Raw genomic sequence first — 24,402 nt, 5'->3', positions numbered from 1 at the left:
ATAAGACAGTCACAAACAAGGAATGCCCCAATTCATACTAGACCCATAATGTCCTCATATCCTTGGACAAGTCATAGCATTACTAAGAGACAATCTACAAACAATAAAGAAAATAGGTGACGATACTCCATCCTCGCCTTTCTAGTCAAAGACATCCTAGAGATAGAATCTCTAGTCAGAGACATCCTGGAAAAGCTAAAAGACATGTCACCAAAAGATAAAATAAAAATAAAACCAAGACTCAACACCAACATCCACTATAGTCCTCAAGTTTAGTGTCTCTTGTCACTTGTATAAGTCTTATTTGATTATGGTCACAATGTTTACTTTCACAAAAGGATAGATAGCACTGAACCATAATATTGTCTAAGTATTTTGAAAGATTTGATTTGTTGAAGCTCATTGTTGCTTGTGTCTCATCTGAAACTGACTGAATCCATGCAACTCATACTTTATTGTAGAGAATATGAAACTTTATTACGGATTGCGATGCAAATGTTGCTTTATTGCAGATTGTGTGCGGATAGATTGAAGAAAACTGGAAGAAATTGTACTCCTCAGAACGTGTGATGCTCTTAGTTCCACACCCATTACTAGATGTAGGATTTGCCTTAGCCACAGATAGGAACTGATTTATTATGAATGGAAAAGGGTGGAAAGGAAGGTTTATTATGAATGGCGAACCAATCTTGGGTAGATCAATAACAAGCCATGATGAGAATGTGTAAAGTTTGTTGTGAATGAATAGATTGTGAGTGTGTGCAGAGTGAAAGGATGAAATGGAATCCTAAAGGAGGGAGGATAAATGTCTCTACACATGGCGTTAGTGACCCGGTTTTCACCATGGTACTTGCCCAGGGCGCCACCGAAGTGGTTTTCACCTTTGGACGAAGATGTTTTTCTGTTTTTTCAATTTATTTATTTTTTTGTATTTTTTTGTATTTTGAATTAGGATACTTTGAAAAGCTATGTGTAAAACCTGCGAAGGTGCATGCTGTTGATAGGATCCTCCAAAGGTTCACCCTTTGTGGTTGAGAGCTGACATGCACCAGATCCATATGCTGTTGTGATGATGTAAGGACCAAGCTAGTTTGGTTCGAATTTGCCCTTCTTCTCTCTATCTTGTTGATTTTTAGGATTTTCTCTGAGAACCAAGTCACCTACCTCAAATGTGTGAGGATTGACTTTATGATTGTAGCTACCACTCATTCATTGTTGATAAGCCTTGAGGTGATTAAAAGCAGTTTGTCTTCGTTCATCCAATAGTTCAAGTTCTTGTAAGCGAGAGACCCTGTAGTCTTCATCACTGATAATGTTTCACAAAGAGACTCATAAAGAGGGTAACTCGAACTCAATAGGCAAGATAGCTTCAGCACCATAGACAAGTGAAAAAGGGGTAGCTCCTGTAGGTGTACAGACACTTGTACGGTAAGCCCAAAGTGCGGGATTAAGTTGGATATGCCAATTGCGGCCAGCGTCGTCGACTGTATTTTTTAGGATTTTAAGGATTGTTTTATTAGATGCCTCAGCTTGACCGTTACCTTGGGGTAATAAGGTGTGGAGAAACGATGGGTAATATGAAATCGATCTCAGAGTTCACAAACATCCTGATATTTGAAGGGATGCCCATTATCGGTGATGATAGAAACAGGAATACCGTATCGACAAATGATATAATTGAGAATGAATGTAGCAATTTGTTTTCTAGTGACTTGTGTAAGAGGCATGACTTCGATCATTTTGTGAAATACTTTGTGGCAGTGATGATGAATTTATGACCATTGGAGGAAGAAGGGTGAATCTTGCCTATGAGATCAAGTCCCCACTGACAAAAGGGCCAAGGAGTCACAATTGGTTGAAGTTCTTGTGTTGGCGCATGAATGAGGTCTCCATGAAGTTGACACTGCTTACATTTCTTGACAAACTGATATGAGTCTTTTTCCATATTGGGCCAGTAATATCCAATCCTGATGAGTTTCTTGGCTATGGTAGGACCACTAGAATGTGGACCACATATCCCTTCATGAACTTCACGTAACGCAATTTGAGCTTTGTTCCCTTCTAAACATCTAAGAAGAGTGCCATCTAGACCTCGACAGTATAGGATATCGGCTAAAATAACGTATCGAGAAGATTGGCAAATGAAAGTGCGAGGTTGGTTATTGGATAAGTCGAGAGGAAGGGTATTGTCACGAAGGTATGTGAAAATGGAACCATATAATGGGGAATAAGGATCGATGACACATATCATCTCAGTAGGAGTGATATCATACGAGGGAACCAACAGGTTATCCACCAAGAACTCATAGCGGGTTTCATTATGTGGTAGATCAATTAGTGAAGCAATTGTAGCCATGGCATCCGCGGCTCGATTCTTCTCTCTTGGTATTTGCTCAAAGACTATCTTTGTGAAATGTTGTTTCAGGTCATCCACCATTCTTTTGTAAGGCATTAATTTCTCATCCTTTGTTTGGTAGTCATCAGTTGCTTGAAGAATTACAAGTTGAGAGTCCCCAAAAACATGAAGTTCTTGGATCTTCCACTGAACTGCAGTCCATAATCCAGTTGTTAATGCCTCGTATTCTGCTATGTTATTAGTGCAGGGAAATGATAATCAATATGATTTTGGTATGGAATCTCCTTGAGGAGTTATGAAGAGGATGCCAGCTCCTACACCATGCTGTGTATGAGCCGTCAAAGTATAGCTGCCAAGGCTTTGTGTGTGACACTATTAAGATGGATTCATCTAGAAATTCTAAAGTTAGAGGAACATCATCTATCATAGGAGCATCTGCTAACTGATTTGTGATAGCTTATCCTTTTATTGCTTTTCTGTCCACATATTCAATGTCAAATTCACTCAAGAGCATCACCCATTTGGCTAGTCGACCAGTAAGCGTTGCTTTATTGAGAAGGTATTTCAATGGATCGATCCTTGCAACCAACTTAGTTTTACGAGTTAGCATGTAATGTCATAAATTCTGCAAAGCAAAGACCACAATGAGACACACATACTCAATTGGTGTGTAGTTTAGCTCATATCCCACCAATGTGCGATTGATGTAGTAGACTGCCTTTTCTTTGCCCTCAGCAACCTATTGTGCTAAGAGTGCCCCCAGTGTTGTTGAAGTAGCTGATATGTATAGTAATAGAGGTTGATCTAGAACTAGTGGCATCAAGATTGGTGGATTCAGAAGATAATCTTTGAGTGTCTGGAAAACCTGTTGGCAGTTATCATCCCATTTGAATTTGATGTTTTTGTGTAGCAAATGCTGAAAAGGATTACATTTATTTGCAAGTTGTGCTATGAATCTTCGTATGGACTGGAGTCTCCCTTGCAAAGATCAAAGTTGACTAATATTTCGTGGTGGTTGCATCTCTAGGATGGCCTTGACTTTTGTTGGATCGTCTTCGATTCCTCTTTTTGAGACAATGAATCCCAGGAGCTTCCCGGAGGTTACTCCAAAGACACATTTCTTGGGGTTTAACCTTACTTTGTATTTTTCCAACCGATCAAAAATGACTGAAAGTATGTCCAAATGGGTATCTCTATTTATTGATTTTCCCAAGAGGTCATCAACATAATCTTCCACAGTAACGTGTATGAGATCATGAAAGGTAGTAGTCATGTAGCACCTGCATTGTTTAGCCCAAAGGGCATGACATTCTAGCATAAAGTTCCCCAAGGACAGGTGAATGTTGTTTTGTGTTGATCCTCAGATGCAATTTTTATTTGATTATAACTAGAGAATCCATCCATCAAAGATAACATCGCATGACCTACTATGAGATCTACGATCAAGTCAATATTTGGCAATGGAAAATCATCCTTAGGACAAGCCTTGTTGATGTCTCTGAAATCTGTACATATCCTAATGCTACGATCTGGTTTACTGATAGGCACTAAGTTGGAGATCCATTCAGGATAATCAATTGGGCGTATGAATCCGACATCCAATAATTCTTCAAGCTCTGCTTTGACTAATAATGCCACTTGTGGATGCATCTTTCTTAATTTTTGTTTCACTGGTTTTGCCCATGGTTTAACTATCAAATGATGCATTACCAAATTCGGATCCAATCCAGGCATATCAGCGTATGACCATGCAAAATTGATTTGTCGCTCTATGAAGAAACTTATGAACTTTGATCTTTCTATCTCTATCAGGGATTGAGCTAGGAATATGTTATGTGGAATTTCTTCTGTACCAATGTTTGTTTTGATGCTCTCCTCTACCAACATAGATGATTTTTCTTCATATGACGTTGGGAGGATGTCGAGCCTTCCATCCTTGGTTGCCTCAGAGAGGTTTTCACCCTCAGATACGTCCTTTCTTTTTACTTTTTTGGGGTTAGACAGTGCCACCATGTGGTTTTCACCATAAGACCCTTGATTTGTTTTTATTTTTATGTTTTTGCGATTGGAAGGCCCGACACCCTCACCAAAATATGCCACGCTATTGAGTTCTATAATGTATCCTGCCTTATGGTCCCCAGGGGGAAGATCATCTCGTATGCCTAGATAGTCAATAAAAGCTTCATCATTTTGGAATGTGTCGAATTGCGCAGGTCCTTCATGGTCCCAGTCAATAAGTTGGTGGTGAACAAGGGGAAGGCCTTTGATGTCTTCAAAGTTAGCAGGGCTAAGGGTGAAGATGCAGTTATATTCAGGTATGTCAAGGTAGTTATCGAGGTCATCGTTGGCACTCTCCTCATCCGTCTTGATCATGAACGAATCCAAATTGTCATCACTAGTAGTGCATTTTGGTACAGGTGTTCTCATTCTTCGTGATTTCGAACTAGAACCTAGAGGCAAGGACTGTGTGGGATCCTCAGGGGCTGTTTCTTGACCAACTTTGAATTTTCTATAAAATTACTCTTCTTCTGTGGGTTCACCTGGTTCTCTGAATGTCTCGGTGAGTTCATAGTCATTGGAGGATTTGTCTGAATCCCATTCCCATTCATTGGAGTATGTGGAATAGCGATTCTCTTGTTGAATTTTGCCAGCTTTGATTTGTAATGCTTCTTCTGTCTTTCAAATGTTTACCTTGGAAGACATGAAACCAAGTCCTTTCGAGCATTCCTTTTTGAATGTCAATTCTGGTTGTAAAGGTTCAATGATGCCTTCCTTTCTTAAGACAAGAGGACTTTTGCCATCATACCCAAATTTTTGTAGGATCTTGAACCCTTTGCCATATTTTTCACATGGTAGGCTGATGTGATCTTGTGTATCATTTTCAGGGTCTTTGTAAAGCATTTTGTATAAGTCTTCTTCTTCCAGTTCACCCCATCTTTGAAAGATAGTAGGGTCCCATTTGAGTATAATGATAGATACCTGCTTATTAGGATGTGGTCTTCCATATTATTTTGGTGAACTCATAACTTGTTGTAAGCACATGGTTTGATTCAAAGTGTATTCATCCATGCCCTTGTCCTGATATTTCCCTTTAAGCTCACCTTGTTTTGATGTCGAAGGTTTTAATGATTCAGGATCAATGTATGCAGAAGAAGGGACAACTTCCCTATTACTTGGAATGATCATCTTAGTTTTTGGTCTCAAGTTATTGCAGTATATGAATGGATTAAGATCACCATTAACTGTTATTTCAACTCCATTGTAAGGAAATTTAATGCATTGGTGATATGTAGATGGGACTGCCCTCATTTCATGAATCCAAGGACGTCCCAATAATATATTGTATGTGAGATCCAAGTCTAAGACTTGACAAACCACATCCTTTGTAACTGGCCCAACTCTGAGAGGCAAGGTGACTATGCCTTTTGATGAACGCTCTTCATCATCATATGCCTTGATGGTAATTTTGTTTGTATAATTCATAGCTTTATCTGAATATCCGAATTGTTTAATAGTGCTCAATGTGCAAATGTTTAGACATGCTCCTCCATCTATCAGGACTCATTTTATTCGATGTTTGTGTAGGAAGGCTTCAATGTGTAAAGGTGCATTATGTGGCTGACTTATAGAGGTGTCATCGGCTTCTGTGAATGTAAGGGAGTGTGGAACGGAAAGGTATCCCACCATGGCTTGAAAATGCTCCATGTTCAGATCAGTAGGGATGAAAGTGTCTCTCAATATTTTGTCAAGAATGGCTTTATGTGCAGGGGATATGCGTAAGAGCTCAAGGATTGAGATAAGTGCAGGTGTCTTCCTGTAAAGCGGAAAAATCGAACCCTAGTCGTTCTCCCCTCCCCAACTCCGAGGAGAGAGAAGGGAGAGTCACTAGGGTTGATGGTTTTCACTTAGGAGAGACTTTACATTCAAAAGAGGGGTTGAAACCCACAAGATCCAATCCCACACAATGCAGGATTGGATTCTAAATGAGTTTCAAGGGTTGTGATAGCAAGGATACCCTCTTTTGTAAAGAAATGTAGATAGAATGATTGAACTAGGAATGCATGTAAAGTAGGAAAGATTCATTTATAAACGGAGATAGGGATATGGGATGAAGCTGCAGACCTGGAATTAGCAGTAAAATGTCGAGACGGTGATGTTCTACAAATTTGAGCGAAAGTTGACGGGACGATGGCGCCCAGCGTGCACACGGTCCTCCGAAAAATCCGCGAAACGAAGGGGGATCTGTTCATCTCTGCACAAGGATTCCAGATCTTCAATTATAGCTGCGTACCTGCAACCTACACACAGAAAAGAGAGGACGATTGGGGGGTTAGGGATGAGGGGTTTGCCTTTAGGTCAAACCTCGGTTTTGGAATTAACCAAGAAATGAGAATGCTATAAATGTAAATGTTTGTAATGTAAACAAGTACTGATACCTTTTTGTAAGAATGTTTGTATTCTTACATGCGAAGGTGTAATGTATGTAGTATGTTGTATGTTGTATGTGATCTCCTCTTCAATGGTTGAATCCTTGTCTTGAATGCAACACTTAGCCTTGAATGGAGACTTAGAATGCTCAATTGCTTGAAGGAATGCTTGAATGCTTGAATGTTTGAATATCGCTTCCGCCTTTTGCACACATATGTCTTCCTCTTTTTCCCTCCCTTTCTAGGAGAGGAAAAGTAGTTTATATACTTGTCAATTAGGGTTGATAGATTGATTTTTCCGACCTTGGGCCGACCAGGAAACATTATTTTCCAATTTGCAAACTTAAAGACCTGATGCCCAAAAGGAGACCGGGCCCAAAATAGGGCCAGGGACTAGGGCGCTGGGCGCCATGGTCCCACCTCCCGGGATAGTAGGGTGCAAGGAGCGATTAGGCCAGGGTGCAGAAAAATGCAGTTTTTGGTGTCACAAGCAGGTTTCGGGGTCTCCATTCAGGTTCAACGTTGCACCGCCATCGTGAAGACCCAAATGCAGTCGAAATTGCAAGTGTCGCAATTTTAGGACACTACATTTAGCCCCCACTTTAGCGGGAGTATAAGCGTACACTCATACTTCCGGTAAAGTACAAGGAAACAACATTGAAAAACTTTCACCACGTCAACGAGGCAAGATACACCAAGCCCCCAGTGGACTAAGGATCTTACGACTTCGATTGACAAAGTAAAAGGGAAGATCACGAGGGAGAACCATGACTGTCAGTAGTAAGGTTCCCTCACTATGAGTCATGCAAGAAAGATATCAAAAATTTTCAAGGCAAAGCTAAATTTGTCAAGAAATTTTGAAGTATCTTGAAAAGATATGAACGGGATGTATGCCCCCCTACGTTAAAGTGATCGCACATGCCTCACCGGGGGTGATTGCTTTAAGGTAGTGATACATATAAGAAATGAGAAAGGAAAGGAGCACGTTATCTCAAGGATTTAGCCCCCAAGTGTGAGATAAGCCCAAGGATAATAGACACAAAACACAAAGCACAAGGTGACTTTGCTTTCCTCGGGGTCAGTATGCTGTATGATAATTCATGTATATCATATGTATGTATGCATAATTGTTCTTCATTCCCCAATCAAGGAAGGTCACCTAGAAGAAGGGAACACATGTGTCTTTTGAGTCAACATGAGAGAGACCAAAAGAGATCTCAATGCTTTGCATCGTCCTCAAGTAGACAACACTAAGGACAACAAATAGAAGAATGAGAATAACACATAGAAGAAGCAACAAAAGAGATCAAGAGAGGAGGAGAGAGTCTGCTATGCTAATGAAACTAGTCTAGCACGTCATCTACCCCCCGATCTTGCTGATCAATATTTCGGGAAGGTAGGAAACATGCTAGAGGAGGAACATCCAACACAGTAGATGGAGCTATCACAAGATCCAAACAAGGGCTACGTTCATGTTCCAAGCCACGTTGTTCTTGTCTAGGAGCTAGGTTAAGTGCTTTAGAAAATTCGTTAGATAAATGGTTATCAACATCGACATATTCATATTCACTATCAGAATGGAGAGGAGTAACATTTTCATCATGAATAACATTTTCATCTATATCATCATCAAGATTTACAAAAATAGGATCTTTAACTCGCACAGGATCAAGACCATCATGCATCTTATGTTTAGAAGATTTCGGCTCAATAGTCGGCTGAGGAGAAAATGGAATAATACTGGCTGAAGGTGTTTTTGGGGATTGCAAAGTTTGAGAAGCAGCTGCCTGAGCTCTAAGATGACGCTTTCATCGGCGTTCACGTGCAGAACGATTTCATCTAGTCTTAGTAGGAAGTTGAGAAGATAGAGGAGGAGGAATGTTCTCATCCTTATCACTTGGGTGTTTAGGTTGTGGTCTCTTAGGTTGAACAATAGGAGAAGAGGAAGGTCTCTTCTCTCCATAAGAGGAAGGAGGAGGAACTACTCCATAGAAGGCAGGAATATTTGGTTTAGGAAGGAGACCAAGTCCATCATGACGAGGAGGTATAGGTCTACTTTTAGGAAGTTTATTAGATATTGACATAGTCACATGCATAGGGATGGGTTGGGAATCTTCTTGAGGAAAGACATTAGTTTTATCTTTCAAAGGAAGAACTTCCTTCTCAAGAATGATAGGAATATCAAGTTTGGGTGTTCTAGGTTCACTTAGAGATAGGATCATATCTTTTTTCCACCTTTGATAAGATTTGAAAAGATGATCACTTCGCAGAGGAAGAGATTGGAATTGTTTAGGCCAAAAGTAATCAATAGGAACGCTAGAAGTTCTTTCAGCTGGTTTAAAGAGACTATGATTGACAGTAACAACTTCACCATTATGGGGAAATTTCAAACACTTGTGAATAGGAGAAGCAATAGCTTTCATGGAAGATAGCCAAGGATAGCCTAGCTTCACACGAAATTGTTCGGACGATGGAATAATAGCAAAGTCCACATCAAGGGATTTGTTATGGACCTCAATAGGTAATGTAATAGAACCAATTGCAGGAGAAGAAAATGCATCAAATAATTTCACAACCACATTTGTTTCATCATAGATCACTTGATTCAATTGCAAAGTAAAAAGAAATTCTTCAGTAATGATATTAACCATACAAGAAGGATCAATAAGCACTCCACGACAAGGTGTATTCTTGACTTTTGCAACTATATATAAAGGACCATCAGGTGCCCTGATAGTTTCACTGGAATCAAAGGTGATGGAAGGTTCTTTAGGGATTTTCTACTGCTCTACAAAGTTAATCACATTCGGAGTCATAGACACAAGATCATTAGGTGAGACAGAGGAATCATTAGTATTAATCGCATTAGAGGTATGAGAAGGTAATGGATCAGTAAAAATCTGAAGATTTTCGTTAGGAGGAGCTACAGATGTGTTGCCTTTATCATTCACGCCAGAAACAGAGATAGTATTATTATCAATCAAATCCTGAATTTTACCTTTTAAAGCAAAATATTTTTCAGTATCATGCCCAGGATGACGATGAAATTAACAAAAAGATTTGTTATCAAAATAGGGTGAATTAATTTTTGCAGGATCTATTTGCGTTATAGGAGGGAGAGTAAGCACATTTTGTTCCAATAACTTATTCATAATACTATGCAATGATTCATTCAAAGGAGTAAACTTTCTTTCTTTCTTGAAAAACTTAGAAATAAGAGGCACACCTGATGCTGCATTCACATTGTTGTTGATGATGTTTTCATTGAATTTAATGGACTCTCTGTTCGGTTTAATCTTCCCAAATGGTTGTTGACTACTATCACCCTTATCACTCGGAGCCATAGGATTTGCTTGTTCCATTTGACTCACAGTCAGTTGATAATTGTGAAGAGTTGCGCACAACTGTTGGAAAGAAGTAAACTCAGAAAACAAAAGTTTTTCTCTAATGTCTTTTTGTAAATTAGAAATAAAGATTCTTTGAATATCATTGTCAGGCATTGGAAAAGAAATTTGAGCATACAAATGCTTATATCTACCAATGAAATCAGTCACTTTTTCTTTAACACCTTGTTTACAATGCATTAAATCAACCAAAGTAACTTTAGGACTTATATTGTTTTGAAATTGTTGAATAAAAGCATTTGCAAGTTGTTCGAAAGAAGTAATAGAATAAGAAGGCAACGAGCAATACCATTGTAGGGCTTTATCTCTTAATGTTCTAGTAAACAATTTTGCAAGCAACCTTTGGTCATAAGCAAAATCAGTACATATTGTTTGAAAGGTCTTAACATGTGTTAGAGGATCACCCTTACCATTATAAAGCTCCAAATGCGGAATTTCAACATGTTTAGGGGGGATAGCTCGAACAATGTCAAGAGAAAGTGGGCTCGCAACATCAAATGTGGGCACACTAAACTTAGATTGATTCATAGAGGCAATTTGTTGTTGTAAAGAAGAGACAGTTTGTGCAAGATTGTTAATGGTCGCTTCAGTCGAAGAGTTCATATTAGATGTGTTAGATTGTGATGGAGGTATTATGTTATTGAAAGAAGGTATTGATTGAGAGCAAGGTGGTGGGACACTATGATAGTTAGTCATAGGAGATGATTGGAAAGGAGGAACACTACAAGGAGGAATGGAATGGTTAAATGAATTGCCCCCTTGCATCATGTTCATTTGTGGAGATATAATAGGGACACTCATTGAAGGAATGAATGAAGAAGTTGGATTGAATGAAGGAAGAGGGTTGATTGAAGAAGAAGGATTGCCCCCATGACTAGTGATCATAGGAGGAATGTCTTGTATTGAAGTAGTCATTATGTTTGATGTAAAAGTAGGTATACTAGCAATAGGAGTCGTCAAAGGAATAGAATGATTGACTTGAGTAGGAGGTTGTGTATAACCTAAGGTTTCGGCACAACTTTTCATCGGCATCACATTCGAATCCACAATGTGTGCAATACCACGCAAAATATCAATTCCATTCTTATCACTTTGAACCATACGTTTTAGACCCTCAATTAATGAAAGAGCTTCACTATCAGGGTATTCTTGAGACATCCATTGTCGAAAATCATCAAATTGGTTATCCAATTTTGAAATTTGTTCTACAGAAACCTCATGGAGAGCTTCTTCATCATTAAGAGGATTAGAGGAATTACCCATGTCCTCGTTAAAAAGGCCATTCAAATTAGGTTCCATCTCCTCAGTAATTACACCTTGGAAGGACTTAATTCTAAGGCTTCATCTAACAGGAATAGTGTAAGTAGGGCTTATTGTTGTAAAACTCATGCACTAAAGAAAGAGAGAAGATTTTGAATTTTAGAGGTAGCAAATTTCAATAAAACCAGCCAATCTCCTAGATTTAAGCTGTTAAATGCAATCAGGACAATCTCCCGAAATTTTGGAAAAAATGTTCGGGACCATGGCGAACGGAGTGCACACGGTCCTCGCAACTTTTTTCGAAATTTTCAGGGATGAAAGTTATGATGATTTTAAAGCTAATCTGAAAAAATTGAGTGATTTTACGATCTGTAGATAGGCCAAATTAAAGTTGCAATCTCAAAATTGAACCCTACCAAGATTGTTGAAAAATGTAAAATTTGAATTTTGAAAAAGAGAGAGAAACTGAAATTTTGAATTTTATGATTTTAGAGGGAATACTGAAAGCAATGCAGGCTTGGAAATTTAAAAATTGACTCAATTTCATGCAAAAATTCAAATTTGAAAGCGGAAATCAGAGTTGTTGCAATTAAACACTTAATTTCAAAAGTCACGAATTATAAAGATTTGAATAAAACACTGAAATTTCGAATGAATGCCCACACACTTTTCAGATTTAGTACAGTAAGGAACACAATTTTGATATGAATTTCAATTTCAATGATTTTTGAATGATTAGAAGCCTCAATCCAAGCAATCGCTAGACCAACTTTGACTTTAATTTTGAAAGTGTTAAAATTGATAAAATCAGCCAAAATTCTGGATTTTAGCAGAAAAATACAGTAAGATCTAGCTCCTGAAATTTCAGAAAAAATGTCGGGGACAATGGCGCTCGGGGTGCACATGGTCCTCGCAACTTTTTTCTAAATTTTCAGGGATGAAAGATATTGTGATTTTATTGCGGAATCCAAAGTTACAGCCGATTTGGAGGTGTTTTGATTAGTGAAATTATCAGTCAAAGGTTGAATCAAGAAGGTCTTAAAAATTAGGGTTTTGACATTTAACCACTTAATTTTTAGAATTAAAGGACAAATATGAATTGATAATTTGCAATAGAAGGGTAGATCTGAAACAAGCATTAACAATTAAACATTTCACAAGTTTAATTACTTAAAAGAAAATTTTAGGGTTTTTATGCAATCAACCTCTAAAATTTGCAAAAGATCAAACATGGAAATATAATTAGGAAAGCAAAATTTTTAGATCTAACCATGAATAATCAGAATGAGGATGTTCACGTCGGGTTCACCAAAATGTAAAGTGGAAAAATCGAATACTAGTCGTTCTCCCCTCCCCAACTCCGAGGAGAGAGAAGGGAGAGTCACTAGGGTTGATGGTTTTCACTTAGGAGAGACTTTACATTCAAAAGAGGGGTTGAAACCCACAAGATCCAATCCCACACAATGCATGATTGGATTCTAAATGAGTTTCAAGGGTTGTGATAGCAAGGATACCCTCTTTTGTAAAGAAATGTAGATAGAATGATTGAACTAGGAATGCATGTAAAGTAGGAAAGATTCGTTTATAAACAGAGATAGGGATATGGGATGAAGCTGCAGACCTGGAATTAGCAGTAAAATGTCGAGACGGTGATGTTCTGCAAATTTGAGCGAAATTTGATGGGACGATGGCGCCCGGCGTGCACACGGTCCTCCGAAAAATCTGCGAAACGAAGGGGGATCTGTTCGTCTCTGCACAAGGATTCCAGATCTTCAATTACAACTGTGTACCTGCAACCTACACACAGAAAAGAGAGGACAATTGGGGGGTTAGGGATGAGGGGTTTGCCTTTAGGTCAAACCCCGGTTTTGGAATTAACCAAGAAATGAGAATGTTGTAAATGTAAATGTTTGTAATGTAAACAAGTACTGATACCTTGTTGTAAGAATGTTTGTATTCTTACATGCGAAGGTGTAATGTATGTAGTATGTTGTATGTTGTATGTGATCTCCTCTTCAATGGTTGAATCCTTGTCTTGAATGCAACACTTAGCCTTGAATGGAGACTTAGAATGCTCAATTGCTTGAAGGAATGCTTGAATGCTTGAATGTTTGAATGTTTGAATATCGCTTCCGCCTTTTGCACACATATGTCTTCCTCTTTTTCCCTCCCTTTCTAGGAGAGGAAAAGTAGTTTATATACTTGTCAATTAGGGTTGATAGACTGATTTTTCCGACCTTGGGCTGACCAAGAAACATTATTTTCCAATTTGCAAACTTAAAGACCCGATGCCCAAAAGGAGACCGGGCCCAAAATAGGGCCAGGGACCAGGGCGCTGGGCACCATGGTCCTGAGGGACCAGGGCGTTGGGCGCCATGGTCCTGGGGGACCAGGGCGCTGGGCACCATGGTCCCACCTCCCGGGACAACAGGGTGCAAGGAGGGATCAGGCCAGGGTGCAGAAAAATGCAGTTTTTGGTGTCACAAGCAGGTTTTGGGGTCTCCATTCAGGTTCAACGTTGCACCGCTATCGTGAAGACCCAAATGCAGTCGAAATTGCAAGTGTCACAATTTTAGTACGCTACACTTCCCTAATTGTTCTACAAGGTCATACTTAGGCTTGGTCGATGAGGAAGCGGTGTTTTTAGTTGGAGCACCTTGCAAAGTGAATTTACTTCGACGAGTTGTAACATTACATTTAGAGGTAGGTTCGGAAGAAGATTCAATTCCTCTCAGGACGATCTTGGGTCTTTGGGTAGAATTCTCAGGCATTTTGTCCTTGATGATAATGGCAGAGACATAATTGTCCATCGAAATGTGATTCATAGTTGAATCATAGTTATAGGAAGCTCTGGTATAGTTGGTTTGGTCATCTGTGGCTTTAGCTTTTCCCTTGTCATGTTTTGGAAATGGATGTTTAAACATTTCATGTTCTTGATTGGATGAGTGTCCTTCAATCTCAATGTCACCTCTATCAATGAGATCTTGTATTGATGTTCTTTGGTCGATGACAGTTTCCTGTTTTATGTCCCTTGTTTTTATGAAATTCACAATATTCATCATCATTCCACCAATTTGGTTTGACCTTTGGCTCATATGGAGGTAGATCTAGAATTGTGATTATCTTGTTTGCCACTAGCTTCTTGAAAACTGACTCTAGTGGTTCTCCCAATGGGGTGTACTTCCTTCGTGATTTGGAAGTTGTTTGAGTATTCACCTAATTGTTTGTAGAGCTTGATCCGGAAAAAAAGATTTTGGGTCGTACTGTATTGACATCCACAACACCATCATTGACTGTGTTCTTGTTTTTATTCCAAAATCTTGGCTTATCTTTTCCTTTAAAGTCACCTTTGTTTTCCTTGAATATTTTGATGACTCCTTGTTCAATTAGGACCTTCTCTATTGCTAAGCCTTTTTCAATGACGTCTTTGAAGGTGGACAAACAAGCTTTTCTTAGGTCATAACCAATGTCTTTGTTAACATTCTGAGTGAACATCTCTACCATTTGCTTTTGTGGAATTTCACAAGAGCATCTGCTGACTAGATTTCTCCATCTTTGTAAAAATGATGAAAAGTATTCTCCATCCTTTTGTTTGGTGTTGCACAAAGTAGTGACTGATATGTCTATCTCTATGTTGTATGAGAAATGTTGGATAAATGCCTTTGCTAAGTCACCCCATGACTTAATTCCGGGTGGAAGTTGGGAGAACCATTCCATAGCTTGATCACCTAAGCTCTGTGGGAATAATCTCATCAGATATGTCTCTTTTGCTGCTACCTCAATGCAAGCTGTGAAAAACTATCTTATATGTGCCTTAGGATCTCCTTTGCCTCTGTACTTATCAAACTTAGGTGTCACAAAGTGTGTAGGAAATGGAGGCATTGGAATGCTTTTGTTAAATGGATAGGGACATATGTCTCTCATTGTGTAAGTTGGCTTCGGTGTATTTATGTCTTCCATTTTCTTTTGTAAGTCCTTGATTTGTTGTTCCAAATTTTTTTTAGGTGGAGATTGACTTCTTGTGCCATGTCCCATGCCTGAACCACCGGGTGGAGGAGGAGCATGTTGCATATATGGATGATATTGATCATACCCATGTTCATATGGAGGAGGTCTATAATGATGCTGCGTATATGGACCACTTGGTATAGAGTCACGATGAGGAACAAAATATCTTCTTTGTCCATGTATACCATACTCTACAGGAATGCCATGAGTTTGTTCTAGTGTGTTGCCCCCAAATTTGACACGGGGTTTCCTTGTGTCCAAATTTTGAACATGCCTTTGGATATCTAATTGCTATGGTGGTAGGTCTTTAGCATTGGTATGTGCTTGAGTGTATTTTTCTGCATAAGACTTCCATAATGATCTGCGAAGGTAAGTATCATATGCTTGACCATGTGTGTTTGGGACCTCAGGTTTTTGAAACAAAGATGATGGTGATTCAGGAACAAGATGTGGTCCTCTATTGCCTCCACTATTAGGCCTCCTTTGATCCATATTGAGGTGAGGTTGTTGCAAAGGTCGATTTTCCATTATTTGAGACATGTCAAAATCATGAGGGATCTTGGCTCCACTTTGTGCCATCACTTGTAAGAAATATTGTCTATCTTTCCTCATTATTTCCTCAACCAATCTATTGAAACAGGGATCCATTATGGAGTCTTCCACTTTTGTTGAATGTACTGAAATGTTGTCCATATTGTCATTGTGTGTATCATTGTTGTTTGTAGTGTCCATGTTCTCAACATTTGGAATGTTTCTATAAGCATCCATGTCAGGTAATGTAGTATGATCAGAATTAAAAAAGATATCATTGTCATACTCATAGGAACTCATGTTTGCGGACTCTTGAGCGTCTTAAGTTTCTCTCCTAGATTTTTGGGAATGAGTTTCAACCATGAACTAGGTGTTGACCAAGATGTGTGAGACTAGATGAAAATGGAAAGATATGGAAGACCAAGAGTTTCGATGGAATGTAAATGAATCTGAGGTGTACTTGCAATGTCCAAAGTGTAAGACCAAGTATGTATGTAGTAGAGTAGGTGTGACTTCCAAAGAGATGATAGTTTCTCTTGATGAGGTAAGTTGACCTTGACTCTAAGTAAGACCAAATGAGACCCAAAGGTGATAGACCTTGATGAGGGACCACTTAGCAAAATGTTGTTGTATGTGGTGTGTTGACAAAGCAAGATGAGGACAAGCAAGTGACCTTTTGACTCAAGTTTAGACAAATGTAAATGTAATGCAAGGTGCAAAGTAATGATGGACTTTGTGGGACCCAAAGACAGGTTGAATGCTAGATGAAAACCCAGAGAGATACCTAGGAAGCTCAATAAGTCTGAAATTGACTGTTCTTGTTTGCTGGATTGTGAGTTTTTCAATTCCGAACACAGACGTGCCTGTATACTTCACATACATGCTTAAATGACATAGACGTGGTTCTGTTAGACACATACATGTTTTTGAGATGTTGTAAATGCAATGTTGCTCAAAAGGACACAGATGCATTTATGCCCTTCATAGATGTGGTTATATGACACAGACGCGACTCTGTCAGACAAATGTGTTTCTGAAAACTGAGTGCAATTTTTCTAATCTATGAAGTGACTTGTTGTGACCAAATATGAATGTTTGACTATTTTTTGTTATAAGAGGATACAATGTTGATGAGGACTCAATGTTTGTAAGTGTTTAGACTCCAAAATGACTCAAACAAAAGTGTGTTGTTTGATGTAAAATTGTTTTGCATACACTTGAAGACACAAAAGACACAATGTTTTAATGTTTGGTCTTGAATGTTTGATTGTTCAAAATAAGACAAGCACAATTCTTATGGCTAGCCAGGACAATAGTTGTTGATCCCACATGAGGCTACGCTATTCAGAGTGGATACTTAGATTCTTGACCCCACTGGCTCCACCCTCAACACTCACTTCTCGGGGCAGCCAAGCATCAGTCCCCACGAAAACTCCTCGTGGCAAAATTTGTATCTCTACTAAGAACCGTATGTGTGTGGGTCGCTCCAGAGGTCTGACCTCCCAACCCAACAACTAGAAGGATTTTGGCTTCTAAAACAAAAAGGTGCTAGTAAGGGCATCCGCTCGTGTGGCCATACATGCAACACTTTCAGCTCTATAAATACAGAAGGCTCCCAGCCAGTAGGGGTTATGCCCTACAACTGATCAAATAAATTTGATCAAACGGGTTTATGGGGAGACATAGTGTCAGTATGAACTAATCAGCACACGTTATCCATAGTTTTCACCATGAATACAGTTGTTTATAGTGGTTCGAAAGAGGTGGGTTTTCCTCACTACCACTTGGGTCGTTCTCTCCTCACTAGGAGTCCTAATGACCCCATAGGGAGACAGGCCCTCTAAAGATGAAACAAAAAGAGCCTATTGCCCAAGACACAAAAGACACTGGTTCAATTTTAGTGCACCAATTGAAGTGTTTGCTAGTCTATGAAAACAAGACACACAATAAAGATCAAAAACCCTTGCCAAGATCCTACAACAAAGATCTATTAGTAGTTTGGATTGTTTCAAATGATTACCCCTTCCTGCAAGCACACAAGTTAGGTAAATTTTATATCCAAAAGACTTTGTGAACTAGGGGCCTTCGACAAAATGATTTTGCTTTCAAGACAAGCTGCACCAATTCTGTTAGCTAGATCTGAAGATGTTAGCTCAATATAAACTAGATCTAAAATTCAAATGACGAAAAATTGAATCAAAGAAACCAACATGCAAAAATTGAACACAGACGCAGTCATCAATAACACAAACGCTAGATAAATACACAAACGTGGTTAGATCTGACATAGACGCGTTTGGAGGCCTCACAAATGAGAATAGGGAACACAAACGTGTTTCTTGAAATCCGCAAAACAAAACAAAATGCCGAAGGCGCAGACGCGATTCAAAATGTCACAAACATGACAAAAAATAAAAAACGCGATTTGAAGGTACGCAGACGTGAAAATGTCAAAATATTGTCGGAAGTGTCAGATCTGCAACTTCAAAAACACAAAATCTGCAACAAAAGATGTTAAATGCAAAAGGGACAAGAGTCCCACTGGGCGTGCCAAAATGTATACGGTATGTTGAAAGACTAAATGAATTCAACCACAAAACCCTAGCCTAACAACAACAAAGATCCACCATAACATATGAAGATTACCTAAGACAATGCAAATCAAATGAAATCACAAAGATTATACCATCACATGTCCAATAGGGTTTGGATCTCCATTCTTCCTATCTCCATTGATTTTGCTTGATATATTTGCTCTCAGATTTTATATGTGCACAAGAGCTCAACAAAGAACGGAAATGTGGTTGCAAGTAGGATCGCATAAGAAAGTTCGAATGCTAGGATGCTTGATTAGAATGTATATGTCTAGGGGTTGAATGCATAGGGTTGATAATGAAGGAAACATCTCCTTATATAGAAGACACTATAAGTGTAAAGCGGAAAAATCGAACCCTAGTTGTTCTCCCCTCCCCCAACTCCAAGGAGAGAGAAGGGAGGTCACTAGGGTTGATGGTTTTCACTTAAGAGAGACTTTACATTCAAAAGAGGGGTTGAAACCCACAAGATCCAATCCCACACAATGCAGGATTGGATTCTAAATGAGTTTCAAGGGTTGTGACATCAAGGATACCCTCTTTTGTAAAGAATATAGATAGAATGATTGAACTAGGAATGCATATAAAGTAAGAAAGATTCGCTTATAAACAGAGATAGGGATATGGGATGAAGCCGCGGGCCTGGAATTAGCAGTAAAATGTCGAGACGGTGCTGTTCTGCAAATTTGAGCGAAAGTTGACGGGACGATGGTGCCCAGAATGCACACGGTCCTCCGAAAAATCCGCGAAACGAAGGTGGATTTGTTCGTCTCTGCACAAGGATTCCAGATCTTCAATTACAGTCGCGTACCTGCAACCTACACACAGAAAAGAGAGGACGATTGGGGGGTTAGGGATTAGGGGTTTGCCTTTAGGTCAAACCCTGGTTTTGGAATTAACCAAGAAATGAGAATGCTGTAAATGTAAATGTTTGTAATGTAAACAAGTACTGATACCTTGTTGTAAGAATGTTTGTATTCTTACATGCGAAGGTGTAATGTATGTTATGTGTTATGTGTTGTAAGTGATCTCCTCTTCAATGGTTGAATCCTTGTCTTGAATGCAACACCTAGCCTTGAATGGAGACTTAGAATGCTCAATTGCTTGAAGGAATACTTGAATGCTTGAATGTTTGAATGTTTGAATATTGCTTTCGCCTCTTGCCCTTGCTTATTTCCTTCCTCTCTTCCTAGGAGAGGAAAAGTAGTTTATATACTTGTCAATTAGGGTTGATAGACTGATTTTTCCGACCTTAGGCCGACCAGGAAACATTATTTCCCGAATTGCAAACTTAAAGACCCGATGCCCAAAAGAGACCGGGCCCAAAATAGGGCCAGGGACCAGGGCACTGGGCGCCACGGTCCTGGGGGACTAGGGCGCTAGATGCCCTAGTCCTGAAGGACCAAGGTGGTGGGCGCCATGGTCCCACCTCCCGGGACAGCAGGGTGCAAGGAGGGATCAGGCCAAGGTGCAGAAAATGCAGTTTTTGGTGTTGTAAATAGGTTTCGGGGTCTCCATTCAGGTTTAACATTGCGTCGCCATCGTGAAGACCCAAATGCAGTCACAATTGCAAGTGTCACAATTTTAGGACGCTACATTTAGCCCCCACTTTAGCGGGAGTATAAGCGTACGCTCATACTTCCGGTAAAGTACAAGGAAACAACATTGAAAAACTTTCACCACGTCAAGAAGGCAAGATACAACAAGCCGCCAGTGGACTAAGGATCTTACGACTTCGATTGACAAAGTAAAAGGGAAGATCACGAGGGAGAACCATGACTGTCAGTAGTAAGGTTCCCTCACTATGAGTCATGCAAGAAAAATACCAAAAAATTTCAAGGCAAAGCTAAATTCGCCAAGAAATTTCGAAGTATCTTGAAAAGATATGAACGGGATGTATGCCCCCCTACGTTAAAGCGATCACACATGCCTCACTGGGGGTGATCGCTTTAAGGTAGTGATACATATAAGAAATGAGAAAGGAGCACGTTATCACAAGGATTTAGCCCCCAAGTGTGAGATAAGCCCAAGGATAATAGACACAAAACACAAAGCACAAGGTGACTTCGCTTTCCTCGGGGTCAGTATGCTGTATGATAATTCATGTATATCATATGTATGTATGCATAATTGTTCTTCATTCCCCAATCAAGGAAGGTCACCTAGAAGAAGGGAACACATGTGTCTTTTGAGTCAACATGAGAGAGACCAAAAGAGATCTCAATGCTTTGCATCATCCTCAAGTAGACAACACTAAGGACAACAAATAGAAGAATGAGAATAACACATAGAAGAAGTAACAAAAGAGATCAAGAGAGGAGGAGAGAGTCTGCTATGCTAATGAACTAGTCTAGCATGTCATCTACCCCCCGATCTTGCTGATCAATATTTCGGGAAGGTAGGAAACACGCTAGAGGAGGAACATCCAACACAACAGATGGAGCTATCACAAGATCCAAACAAGGGCTATGTTCATCTTCCATGCCACGTTGTTCTTGTCTAGGAGCTAGGATAAGTGCTTTAGAAAATTCGTTAGATAAATGGTTATCAACATCAACATATTCATATTCACTATCAGAATGAACAGGAGTAACATTTTCATCATGAATAACATTTTCATCATGAATAACATTTTCATCTATATCATCATCAAGATTTATAAAAATAGGATCTTTAACTCGCACAGGATCAAGACCATCATGCATCTTATGTTTAGGAGATTTCGGCTCAATTTTCGGCTAAGGAGAAAATGGAATAATACTGGCTGAAGGTGTTTTTGGGGATTGCAAAGTTTGAGAAGCAACTGCCTGAGCTCTAAGATGATGCTTTCGTCGGCGTTCACGTGCAGAACGATTTCGTCTAGTCTTAGTAGGAAGTTGAGAAGATTGAGGAGGAGGAATGTTCTCATCCTTTTCACTTGGGTGTTTAGGTTGTGGTCTCTTAGGTTGAACAATAGGAGAAGAGGAAGGTCTCTTCTCTCCATAAGAGGAAGGAGGAGGAACTGCTCCATATAAGGCAGGAATATTTGGTTTAGGAAGGAGACCAAGTCCATCATGATGAGGAGGTATAGGTCTACTTTTAGGGAGTTTATTAGATATAGGCATAGTCACATTCATAAGGATGGGTTGGGAATCTTCTTGAGGAAAGACATTAGTTTTATCTTTCAACGGAAGAACTTCCTTCTCAAGAATGATAGGAATATCAAGTTTGGGTGTTCTAGGTTCACTTAGAGATAGGATCATATCTTTTTTCCACCCTTGATAAGATTTGAAAAGATGATCACTTCGCGGAGGAAGAGATTGGAATTGTTTAGGCCAAAAATAATCAATAGGAACCCTAGAAGTTCTTTCAGCTGGTTTAAAGAGACTATGATTGACAGTAACAACTTCACCATTATGGGGAAATTTCAAACACTTGTGAATAGGAGAAGCAATAGCTTTCATGGAAGATAGCCAAGGATAGCCTAGCTTCACACAAAATTGTTCGGATGATGGAATAATAGCAAAGCTCATATCAAGGGATTTGTTATGGACCTCAACAGGTAATGTAATAGAACCAATTGCAGGAGAAGAAAATGCATCAAATAATTTCACAACCACATTTGTTTCGTCATAGATCACTTGATTCAATTGCAAAGTAAAAAGAAATTCTTCAGTAATGATATTAACCATACAAGAAGGATCAATAAGCACTCCACGGTAAGGTGTATTCTTGAATTTTGCAACTATATATAAAGGACCATTAGGTGCCCTGATAGTTTCACTGGAATCAAAGTTGATGGAAGGTTCTTTAGGGATTTTTTGCTGCTCTACAAAGTTAATCACATTCGGAGTCACAGACACAAGATCATCAGGTGAGACAGAGGAATTATTAGTATCAATCGCATTAGAGGTATGAGAAGGTAATGGATCAGTAAAAATCTTAAGATTTTGGTTAGGAGGAGCTACAGATGTGCTGCCTTTATCATTCACACCAGAAACAAAGATAGTATTATTATCAATCAAATCTTGAATTTTACCCTTTAAAGCAAAACATTTTTCAGTATCATGCCCAGGATGACGATGAAATTGAGAAAAAGATTTGTTATCAAAATAGGGCGAGTTAATCTTTGCAGGATCTATTTGCCCTATAGGAGGAAGAGTAAGCACATTTTGTTCCAATAACTTATTCATAATACTATGCAATGATTCATTCAAAGGAGTAAACTTTCTTTCTTTCTTGAAAAACTTAGAAATAGGAGGCACACCTGATGCTGCATTCACATTGTTATTGATGATGTTTTCATTGAATTTAATGGACTCTCTGTTCGGTTTAAACTTTCCAAATGGTTGTTGAATACTATCACCCTTATCACTCAGAGCCATAGGATTTGCTTGTTCCATTTGACTCACAGTCAATTGATAATTGTGAAGAGTTGCGCACAACTGTTGGAAAGAAGTAAACTCAGAAACATAAGTTTTTCTCTAATATCTTTTTGTAAATTAGAAATAAAGATTCTTTGAATATCATTGTCAGGTACTGGAAAAGAAATTTGAGCATACAAATGCTTATATCTACCAATGAAATTAGTCACTTTTTCTTTAACACCTTGTTTACAATGCATTAAATCAATCAAAGTAACTTTAGGACTTATATTGTTTTGAAATTGTTGAATAAAAGCATTTGCAAGTTGTTCAAAAGAAGTAATAGAATAAGAAGGCAACGAGCAATACCATTGTAGGGCTTTATCTCTTAATGTTCTAGTAATAAGTTTTGCAAGCAACCTTTGGTCATAAGCAAAATCGGTACATATTGTTTGAAAGGTCTTAACATGTGTTAGAGGGTCACCCTTACCATTACAAAGCTCCAAATGCAGAATTTCAACATGTTTAGGGGGGATAGCTTGAACAATGTCAAGAGAAAGTGGGCTCGCAACATCAAATGTGGGCACACTAAACTTAGATTGATTCATAGAGGCAATTTGTTGCTGCAAAGAAGAGACAGTTTGTGCAAGATTGTTAATGGTCGCTTCAGTCGAAGAGTTCATATTAGACGTGTTAGATTGTGATGGAGGTATTATGTTATTGAAAGAAGGTATTGATTGAGAGTAAGGTGGCGGGACACTATGATAGTTAGTCATAGGAGATGATTGGAAAGGAGGAACACTACAAGGAGGAATGGAATGGTTAAATGAATTGCCCCCTTGCGTCATGTTTATTTGTGGAGATGAAATAGGGACACTCATTGAAGGAATGAATGAAGAAGTTGGATTGAATGAAGGAAGAGGGTTGATCGAAGAAGAGGGATTCCCCCCATGACTGGTGATCATAGGCAGAATGTCTTGTATTGAAGTAGTCATTATGTTTGATGTAAAAGTAGGTATACTAGCAATAGGAGTTGTCAAAGAAATAGAATGATTAACTTGAGTAGGAGGTTGTGTATAACCTAAGGTTTCGGCACAACTTTTCATAGGCATCACATTCAAATCCACAATGTGTGCAATACCACGCAAAATATCAATTCCATTCTTATCACTTTGAACCATACGTTTTAGACCCTCAATTAATGAAAGAGCTTCACTATCAGGGTATTCTTGAGACATCCATTGTCGAAAATCATCAAATTGGTTATCCAATTTTGAAATTTGTTCTACAAAAACCTCATGGAGAGCTTCTTCATCATTAAGAGGATTAGAGGAATTACCCATGTCCTCGTTAAATAGGCCATTCAAATTAGGTTCCATCTCCTCAGTAATTACACCTTGGAAGGACTTAATTCTAAGGCTTCGTCTAACGGGAATAGTGTAAGTAGGGCTTATTGTTGTAAAACTCATGCACTAAAGA

The sequence above is a fragment of the Cryptomeria japonica genome, chromosome 10 (genome assembly GCF_030272615.1).
Source record: "Cryptomeria japonica chromosome 10, Sugi_1.0, whole genome shotgun sequence".
NCBI classification, from domain to species: Eukaryota; Viridiplantae; Streptophyta; class Pinopsida; order Cupressales; family Cupressaceae; genus Cryptomeria; species Cryptomeria japonica.
The sequence above is the reverse complement of the archived record's forward strand: the minus strand, read 5'-3'. Positions refer to the sequence as shown.